Source organism: Columba livia, chromosome 3 (genome assembly GCF_036013475.1).
Source record: "Columba livia isolate bColLiv1 breed racing homer chromosome 3, bColLiv1.pat.W.v2, whole genome shotgun sequence".
Lineage (NCBI taxonomy): Eukaryota > Metazoa > Chordata > Aves > Columbiformes > Columbidae > Columba > Columba livia.
Window position 1 is genome coordinate 19,299,063 of NC_088604.1, and position 10,747 is coordinate 19,309,809.

General features: G+C 37.3%; 1 long non-coding RNA gene across 1 annotated transcript; it reads left to right on the forward strand.

The window, feature by feature from the left end:
• Window positions 1-3,045: 3,045 nt before the first annotated feature.
• On the forward strand, window positions 3,046-7,640 carry LOC110361960 (uncharacterized). The gene is made up of 2 exons (XR_002418873.2): window positions 3,046-3,139; window positions 7,216-7,640. It is a non-coding gene; the product is annotated as an uncharacterized LOC110361960 (long non-coding RNA).
• The last annotated feature ends 3,107 nt before the right edge of the window (window positions 7,641-10,747 follow it).

A 10,747-nucleotide genomic window follows, 5' to 3' on the forward strand; every position in this document is an offset into this window, starting at 1 on the left:
GTACACTACTTTTGTTTATAAAACGAGGGATGTGTTCACATTAACAAGGTTATAAGAGCTATAGCTTCATTTAAAACTTCTTTCTGCTCTTTGATGTTGTAGAGTCACCAGCTGCTCCTTTGAAATGCAGCAGCAGCTGAACCAAATCACTCTCGGTCGACATTAGTGATAACCCATTCAATCTCCTGTCCTACGGTTGACCTCAGCCTGGTTTTGATCAGAACTAGTTTGTGTAAAAGAGTATTCACCTTCACAGGCTGACAAGGTGAGTCAGGTAAATTGAAAGCTATATATGTCAGCATTTCAATATTGTATAGCTATTACATATATCTATATAATCAGCATTATATAGATTGTATGCTATCTGAACTTTCAGTTGAGTTGATCAGAGATTAATATTTTAATATACAGCTAAACAAATTCACCGGCATACACACACTTTTTTACTCATATCCCGGGTTATAAATTGACAGCAGCAGCAGCAGTTTTCATGCCAACAGTATCAAATAAATGATCAATGCCTGTAAGAAATTCAAAGTGACTTTAGATAACAATGTCCTAAGGTACTTGACTCTGCTGACTATTACAAGATTGTGGATTTGGATATGCATTTTAACTTGACCTTTTACAGCCACATGACACTTTCTCCAATGGTTTTCATCTTCCCTGTGCTTGCTCTGGGTTCTGAAGTAACCCAGTATAAACACAGGAATTGGCATTATCCAAATTTACTGCAATTTCTCAGGTGCTAAATGTTTCGGGGGTGGGGGGATATTTGATCAAAATATTTGAATATATGGCAAAAGAAATAATTATGTGACAAAGAAATTTGTCTGGGCAAGGCTTAAGAACTCCAGTTCCAGTAGGTGGATGCTGAAAACAGTATTTTTATTTGCAAAGTTGAGGGCATTCTATCCAGGCTGCAAATACACACAATGCGTTTCTCTGAAATGTCGACATAAATAGTTTTAAGCTTACCTGACCCTGTTTGGAAGAATATATTCCAGCTTCAAAGGTCTAAAACTTGGCACATGAAAACAATGTGTTTTCAGAAGCACACCATGGAGAGCATTTAGTTTTCAGTAATTCAGTTTTGTCAGATGGAATATGGCTTTATACTAGTACTATTTTTTTTCCCCTCTGTGCCATCCAATAGAAACTAGATTTCAAAGACAAATAGATCAAATCTCAGCCATCAGTTAAGGCTGTGTGTCCCTACTGGCTTTAAATGGAGTTGCACAGCTGTAATGAATGGCAAAATGTTACTAATATAGGCAGAAAGCTAGACTGGCTTGGTGATTACAGGAAGTTTTTCTGCCATTACAGATTCCAGTTTACATAGTATATTTAGAGGATGACATAGTCAACTCTGACTGATGAAAGTAATATATGTTTGGTTGCATGTGAATACTCTAACCAGGAACAGCAGGCAGAAAAAAAAATCAAAACATTCAGAAATTAAAACATCAGAAATAACATCTAAAAAATACCTTAACACATCAATTAATGACCTCTCCCAAGGCCATATCAAGTACACATCTCTCATAGCTGGGAGACATTTGAGTAGCTGTTTCTTTAAGACCTCCTTTGGTGAAGACTTCATAGTTTCTTCCAAGCAATGTATTACAACACTTTCCTAATCCTGCTCTTAAAAGATTATTCCTGATGTCTAATCTAAATCTTCCTTGCTTCGGCTTAAACACTCTACTTCTTGTTTTTCTCCACTCTGGTTAACCAGTGGACAGCTCTTGACTGACAATGTTGGTGACACAGGTAAGAGAGAACTGGACCCAGAAGCAGATGCTGCTTTAGACCTGGACAAATCACAGGAATTAGAGGCAGGAATAGTTCATTTGCCTAACACAAATTCAACTTTGATTACATATAGCAGTTAAAGTTAAGGTAGTTGAGCTATTAATTTCTCCCCTACCACCTTCTTTCCTGTTTGATGATAGAGGTCATGTTTGCCATTTTCTACCTTGCCAATACCTTAGCTGTCTTACGCAAATCTAAGATAACTTCTGATTTTTATGAGATTTCCTCAATGAGTCTTCAATACCCTAGGAAGAAGTCCTTTAGGACCAGTGATTTGAACATCCACAACTTATCCCATTTCTTTCTAAAAGTTATGGAAGAGGCAAAAGCTAAGGTAGGCTTGGGAAAACACTACACTAAAAGTAGACTACATGGCATGATACTTTCCTTGGATTACAAACCATGAAACAGTTGGCCATTAGGCACTTTCTGCTTCTGAAAATGTCTTGTCAGTACTTTGTCACCACAGTTTCTTTAGGAGCTTCTCAGAATAATCAAAATTCCTTAGACTTACAAGTATTTAAGCCTACATAAATTCACTTCTACCATTTATGTTGTGGCATTTCTTACATGTGATAGTGAAGTACTCCCGGCAATGACATCTTACCTGAGGCTAGAAACAAATACTCGTCAGGCAGGCTGGCAGGTCTTATGGTAGCGGTGTCAAACTCATTTTCATCGGGGGGCCACATTGACTTCACAGTTGCCTTCAAAGGGCCGAATATAACTGCTACATTTATACAGTCCTAAAATTACATTTGGCCCTTTGAAAGCAACCACAAGGCCGATGTGGCCCCTGGTGAAAATGAGTTCGACACCCCTGTCTTATGGGAATGTGGAGAAGCTGAAATGAGACTGCAGGGGAGCAGTTATTTGTGAAAGTTCTAACATGCAGAGGAGTTTATGATTCTTCCTCCACAAAATGTGCTAAGAAAGATTTCCCAAGCATTATGATGGTTACAAGGAACAGGAAGCAATCTGAGAGATATGAGACAGTTATAACTTCTTTGTCCTTAAGTTTTATAAAATCTTATACTGATTAATGTTGTGTGCTAGCAACAAGCCCTCAGAGAATAGTCAGCAGTCTTCAAGAAAAAGTATTCAGGCCACAGTGCATTTGGCTATAAAAAGAAGATATTAAAAGTTCTGATGCCACCCAAAATGATCTGAAATTTTATTTCAAATACTTATAGTCTCTCTCTTTTTCTTTTGAATTCTTAGCTTAATGTTCGATAAACAGAGGGATTGGGAAAACCAGCTCAAACAGAAGCAACGGATGCAATGAAATTCAGTGCCTCAGAAAGAAGCAGCTTCCCGGACATCAGTGAGTAAAATATTCAGGAAATTGTTTAAAGTTCTTCACTCCTCTCCTAAGTATCAATAACCAAATGAATATAGCATTTCACTTCTAGTTGGCTAGAAGTCCTGGATATTCTGAGAGGCTGCCAAGCAGATAGCTTTAGCACATGAAAAATGCATGCTAGTAATTTTGTTCTTATGTCAGTTATTTCACATGTATATAAATCAGTTTGTAAGGCATAGAGTTTAATCTTTTCTGGTTTTATTGTTTTACCATTTTGCTGTATTTATCTTGCATTCTGTGAAGATGGAACTTTGATTTAAAGTTTTGCATTTGTAGGCCTGAGTGTCAATATTGCACATACAACTCAGACAATCACTCCAATGGGAATCACATCATTAGGCATTACAGATATTGTCCCCTCTATGGCTCAGGATAATTTGTAGTCCCCAACGAATTCATGCTGAGCGTGTATACAGGACAGTAATGTCCTTTGAGCAAGGGCTACTTCTCGCCGTGCAATGTTAAGATGTTAAGCACAGTGTAGGCTCTATCGTGTTCAGAGCCTCTAAGTGCTCTAACTTAATTTATGTAATTTATGTTCATTTGTTTTCTCTACTGATAAGAAATAGCAATTTATTCATCAACTATACAGCTATTTCTTTAAACACAGCACAGAAACCTACAATGTAAGAGCCTTCTTGGGACACAGGAGCTGCTGTCTTCACATCGTTGGCACTGAGTCCTAGAGTTCCCCTCAGAAAATAGACCAAAGGGGAAAACCTCTTACCCTACATCTTGTTAGTAGGCAGCAACATACTCTCACCATACTCATTTCTGTGCTGTTTTTGTTCTGTCCCCCATGTTCACATTTCCCTTTCCTTTTGTTGCTGCATACAGATGTCCCATCTCAAATTGTTCTTACTTTCTTTCTTCCTCTCAGCCTTCATTCTAGTTTCTATCTCTTAGGTCTCTCAGAATTTCTAATATTCTTCTCCTTTCCAAACCATCAATCACCTCTCTGATACACTATCTTTTGTGTTCAGATGCTAGGGATGCAGTAATCAGGGTCAAAAGATCATATCTCATAGTAAAACTTACAATCTTAATTTTAAACTCTCCTGCCATAGAGAATCTTCCTCACTGTTAAAACTTTCAACCATTCTCTTTTCTGTTCTAATAACTGTTTATTTATCACATTTCATTTTTATCATACCTTGAGATCAATTCTCTCTTCTGACATTAACTTTGCATTTCTTGATTTGTGAATGTATAACCTTATGCCTTTGGGTTTGTCGTAGTATCAGTTTTCAGTATTATCAGTTGTTATGCACAAACATGTTATCTGACACACAGAAGGCCCACAAAGACCTTAGTCTTAGTGACACCTAGAAAAAAGATGGTCCCAATTTCAAGTATGTATAGTTTCCACAACCTGTCCTGTTTTTAAACAAAAGCTGATGTGTATTTATACACCTAAATGCATTACTTTAGTGATTAATTTACAGACTCAGAATCCCATTTGGCAGAGATTCTCAGCAGCACTGTGAACTCTGGCCTCAGTTTCAGACAGACCCACCTCTCACATTCCCTCCCAGCTGCCTGAAGCCTCCTACTGGCCAGGGACTTGGATGCTGAGAATCCTCACTGCTCACAGCCCAAGGAATTTATATGCCTAACAGCACTATTAATTCCACCCAACTCTCAGGCACTACATTGCTAGGCACCCTACCTCCCAAGCCTCCTTTACATTTGGCATTAAGGGTTTTTTCATAAAGAGGCATGTAGTATGGATGGCAAGTCACACAATTATTAGAGAGGTTATTTATTTAAAAATATTTCATCACGAAAAACTCACCAAGATGACTCGGTTCATCTCAAAGGCTATCCTGAGGCAAAATATGGGGGTAGAAAAGCCAAATAAATAATATATACAAAACACAATTACAAATAATTGTGATTTTTGTGGAGAATGAGGTTTTAAAAGCTGTAAAACTAAGAAATTTTTACGTTAAGGGTTCTTTACATATTCCCATCCAGGGCAGCTGTCTAACATGGAAAGCTTATTATCTTTCATAATAATTAGCTCTATGCATCGAAGCATATTTTTCCAATATGATCAGGTACCAGATTACCATTTTTTAATTACATGTAGGAATATTTAAAATACGGGCCCAAATTCTGCTGTACTCACCCATAAGAAAGCTGCATTGACTTCATATGGAAAAGATACATCAAGTAGATGACATGTGATCCTTGTGTAGATTAAGCTAATAGTTATCAAACATTTTTCCTTTGTCCCTCAGTTTACATTCTTTACCACTTGTACCATGCCACATGAGAACTGTTTCTTGGTGTCTGCCACTATACAGTTTATGTCAGGGAAGAAACAGAAGGTAACTCATAGGAGATGGATGGGCTTGGATTTACATGTACCAGTCCTCAGATATTTCCTATCACCATCTTCAGCAATTTTTCAGTTAAACCCTCTGCTCTGGTCCTTGAGATGACCTAAAATTATCTTACCATTATGTGTGTAAGGAATTGAACATTCCTCCCAACAACACAGCACTGCTTCAAGGGTTGACAGTACAACTACTCTGAGATGATTATTTGTAGAGAGGGGTACAGAGAAGGCTAAAGATACCACAACTTTACTTCTTAAAACCTCTTCTACCTCTAGTAAATTTGAGTTTATCTCTTTATGATGAGCAATTTGAGACCACAGAACAAAACAGCAGAAGCATCAAGGCCATAAGTCAAGACAAGCATTCAGAAAAGCTGGAGCCAGGCAAGGAAGGAGAGAAATATTTCAGAATAAGGACTGCAGTAACAACTGGATATAGATAAACCTCTAAAGAGTGAGCAGTCTGGCCAAAGTATCAATGCCGCAGAGAGGTGTAATGGTGCACATAGCACTCACATGTGATTATTGTAACATAAACAAAAATACCCAGTCTGGTGGGGAGAGTCTTATTCTTCCTGTCATGTTGTTGGATACCCACCAGAGTGCCCAACAGAGGCTGGCTACTTCTAGTAAATGCCTGGGGCTCATTTGGAGACAAGTAACATCCTTGTCTCCCTTGGTGGTCGTTTGAAAGTAATAGGCACCTTTAAAGTATGATTTATCTAGACTGTTTTATGTGTCTACTTTAGAATTACTTGAATCAAACTCTACAAGTGCCTATTTCTGTATTCTTTATAAAGGGAAACTGTGATGACTAGCTCAGAGCTGAATATTTACACTAGAGACATTTGCATTTGGTGAGATGAATTCAAGCCTTAAAGTTTAAATAGACAAGACAAAGAATAAAGTGTTTCAATAACATAAGAAAAACATAACTTGCATTAGCATCTTGCCATACATCCTGAGATTTTTATTTTTGCAGAAAGAGGAGTTACCAGAGGGACTTGGACTTTTTACAACATTATTAGATATGTGTTTGCTAAGAATTGCTATTGCTGAACTTTCACAGATCACAAATTCAAAAAGACAATGACGTGGACTTGAAAGGCAATATGTAAATGTTCTGACATTCAACATAACAAAAAACACTGTAAGTCCATGTTTCTGTGAATCTGATAGCACATTCCTGTTTTTTTTTTCAGCTTTTATCCAAAACCAAGAGAAGGAGTTAAACTTGCTGTTACAAAAAACAAAGATCTCTGGCATTCTGAGCTCTTAACATAAACATTAAAATTTACCAGATTTGTGTTAAAAATTATAAGAATTAACAAAAGACTTGTTCTTTCAAGCTATCTTCATGTCTGTCCTTATTTATTCAAATTTATGGGACCTCAGACTAGGACATCTCTGCGGCTTCATTATTACACAAGCCTCCGTGACTCATCACCAAGATGTTATATGAGTTGTTCTCCTAGGACAACTGGCAGTCAGACAATCTTGACATAAATATCTCCAGCTTAGTTCTTAATTGTGAATCATCTGAACAGAAAGGAAATAATCTTTCTGGTATTCTCTTATAGTAACAACAAAAGATTAGCATTGTCTGAACATAGACAAGATCAATATGACATGCAAAACCAATTCTTTCTGCTATTGTTGCTGCCTTTCAATCTTTCCCTTGCTCAAATTGCAGGTTACTTCTACTGTGCATCTGGGAATGAGGTCCCACAAACAACATGAAGACTCAAGTGTCTCATGACCCCATTTCCTTTGTGGGCAACCAATATCTATCTTGAGTCCATACTCAGTACAAATCCTGTCTTCTCCTGGATTCCTGGCCATGCTTTGTGATTGCATTACACGGTTAAATGGGATAACTAGAGGCTTCTGGAATTGTTGAAAAATATCCATAAGAGGATAACCTGAAGCAGAGGGAATACCTGGGGTTTGCACCGGGAATACTAAAAAAGCCATCTTGAATGCTTAAAAAAGAAAGAAGAAATAGCAAATGAATTGGGCCTTCAGCCAAGTCTCCTGCCCAGCGTGCAGATCTCATCAGCATATTTCTGAATTGAATGACAGGGTACAGCAAAACAAAACAAAAAAAAAAAAACACAACAGTTTTTTTGGACTTTGTTAAAAGAGAAAATTGTCTTGTTTTGATATTCAAACCTACAGAGCACATGGTTGCATATCAATGGCTTTCCCACCTGAGTTAGGAGGAATTCCTTGAACAGTGACAGAACTCAGCACAAGTGACTTGGGAACAAAAGGGCATGGTAAACCATTGGTGCTTAGTTATAATTACCACAAATATGAAAATGCTTCTTCATGATAGATTATTTAAATTTTATAAGTTTATATTATACAAACATTTTATTATGTTATTATATGTATTACAAATAAATAAATTGCTACATTTGGCATTTTGGCATTAAAATTTGTTGGGTTCAAAAGGAAGAAAACCCTACAAATTATTATTTCTTTGTGATTTGGAAAATAATTCTAAGGAAATATGTAATTCTAATTTTTAAAACTTATGAAGGATTCTCTCAAATATTATTTACATCCCTCAGTGGGTTGGCTTTTTTCCCTTATTTTTTGTACAAAATACACACCAGAGCTCTTTATGGTATCTTGGATAACAACAAAGCTTTCATGTAAACACACATCTTATGTACCCTACTGTATATATACATACATTCTGGGTTGAATACTGAAGGAAATAAATGCCACAAAATTAAACTGATTTACATTGGCCGATATGGCAACTTACCCTGTGTGGAGATTTAGCCTGCTTTAGTAATTCCGAATCACTTCAATTTATACTGCACATCCATGGGAAAAAAAGTACTGGAAATGTCACTTCCACTTACAGCCTCTTTTCACTCTTCTGTGCTATCTTGGTTTGCCTGTAGCAAAGAAGATTGTATCAGATAGGCTAAGGATGGATCAACATGGGCAGACTGACAAATACCTGAATGTTTCATTCCCATTATGTTTGACACAGTTTTGTGTCACATCTCATATTTTTGGTGTGTGTCTTGTAAGGAAGCATAAAAGATAACTCTTTGAAACACCAGAAGTGAATATAGTAGGATTTTTTCCTCAAGAGTTTCAATATTAAGAAGTGTAATGAAATAAAAATATATTGGCTAGCCACTTGTGTAGAGTAGATCAACCTACCTCCTTTAGTTTTAGTGCAAGTATTTTCACATTCTTCCCTTCTTCTGAGAAGCTGAAAGATCATGCATAATCACTATCCTGCATATAGCTGTTACTTACATTGTTTTCACAATTTGGCTATCAATAGATTTGATCTATTTTGCTCTGATGCGATTTTTCAAACATGACCTCAAAACCATTTCTCAAATAATGTTCTCAAAATAGCACCTCTCTGAAAAAAAAAATCTGTTTTGACAAATCAGAATTTTCCAATGCATACACATTTGCTCAAAAAGTTCTCCAAAAGTTTATTGACAATTCACTGAATCTTCCCTTTGGCTTCCTTCTTTGGAGGTAGCTAAACATTTCTGAGGTCTTGATGCAGGGTTTTAAGAAGAGGGTTACAATGGGAAGGACAGTCTTTGTCAAGAACAAACTGACCCTGACCAGAGTGAGGGACACTTCCCACTTACTAATTTTCCTATCATACTTGCAAGAAAATTTGTAATACTCTATGAAAACACAGAGCTATTTTCATTGCTCCAGTCCTTCTTGTAGTCTTGGCCTACGCATTCAGGCAAGATGAAAGCACACAGGCAGATGAAGGTGGACATGTGCATGAGGAAAAGAAACCATGTAACTCCCTTACTCTTCAAAGCAGACAACGCAGTGTGCTGTCTATCTGCAGACACCTCCTCAAAAAGGAACAGGAAATTAGCACAGTAGAATGAGGGGTTTTTTTCAGTCACAATGTGAAACTACTTTACATGATACAATGTTCCTGTGAGAGAATTGTGTCAAGGTGGTGTTAACGCCATTTACTTATTCATTTGGAACCTGTAATGAAAACTGTTTAGGAAACAAATGGCTAATTATGTTCTACATACAAAATAATAAAACATTAAGAACATGATCTTTAGCAAGGCTGGATATTAGTATTAAATAAGATATTCGATTTTATCTAAAAGGACAGATGAAGCCAATTCAGGTTAAAAAAAAATTAAATAAATAAAAATCACCCTTAAGGTAAAAAGCTGATGGGGAAGAAATTTACTGGAAAAAAAATATTTTTTCATGTGTACTACCAGATATTTATCAAGCATGGGTAGTAATACAACAGATTAAGTTCATTCACTTAATTATGCCAGAGGGAAAATACCGTCCCTTATTTCCCATAGGGCATGCTCATGCTGCATGATGCAGTGCAACACAGAGGTATTCCAGGCAGCTGCAGTGCATACCAAGAGCTGTGTACTTGCACCATGGCATTGCAGCAGCTGAGCCGAGCAGCTCTGCTCATACACCAGTACCCTTCTGGAACTGGAACCTGCTCTTTCAGCCTGTGCTCACATTTCCCCAGAGAGCACAGCAGAAACAACCTAGCAGCTTGTACAGCAGTTAATATCTGTTATTAGCAGCATCGGAAGCATTTCTGAATATAAGCTGAATATTGGTCAATATGTAGTTCCTACCTCCTAGTTCCTATAATCCTGAAGTTATTCTTAGATAGCTCCTAAATCTTTCACAGGGCTCTCAGATGTGCACACTAACCTTGGCATCCACTTGTGCTTCATGTATGTTTGAGCTAAACAACTAATAAAGCCAGTGAGTAATGCTGCTGTAACACTATTAACTCCTGTGTGGTGTGACCTAACCTTCACAGACAGAGAGAACATGCCTTATTGAATGGACATAGTTTATGTTTAGTTTAAAAGCTAAAAGAAGAGCCTAAGCATATTGTCCAAATTCCTTATTTCCAAGTGCTTAGAAGAAAATAATCCAAATTTCCCAGCTCCAGAAGCTTCCCTGTCCTGATAAGGATGATTCATCCTGATTACAGTCCACTATATCCCTGTGATCTTCATGCACCTGCCTGAAAACTACCTGGAGCTTGGTTTCCCCACTGAAGCCTGGTACTCAGTGAAAAACCTGAGAAATCTTTTGCATGCCTTCTATGCTCCTTGTGTCACTCATTGAAGAAAATCCGTACCTCTATTACATGCATTTCCTCTGAAATAGAAAACTGCATATTAGCTACAAAATGTGGGAACTACTGGACT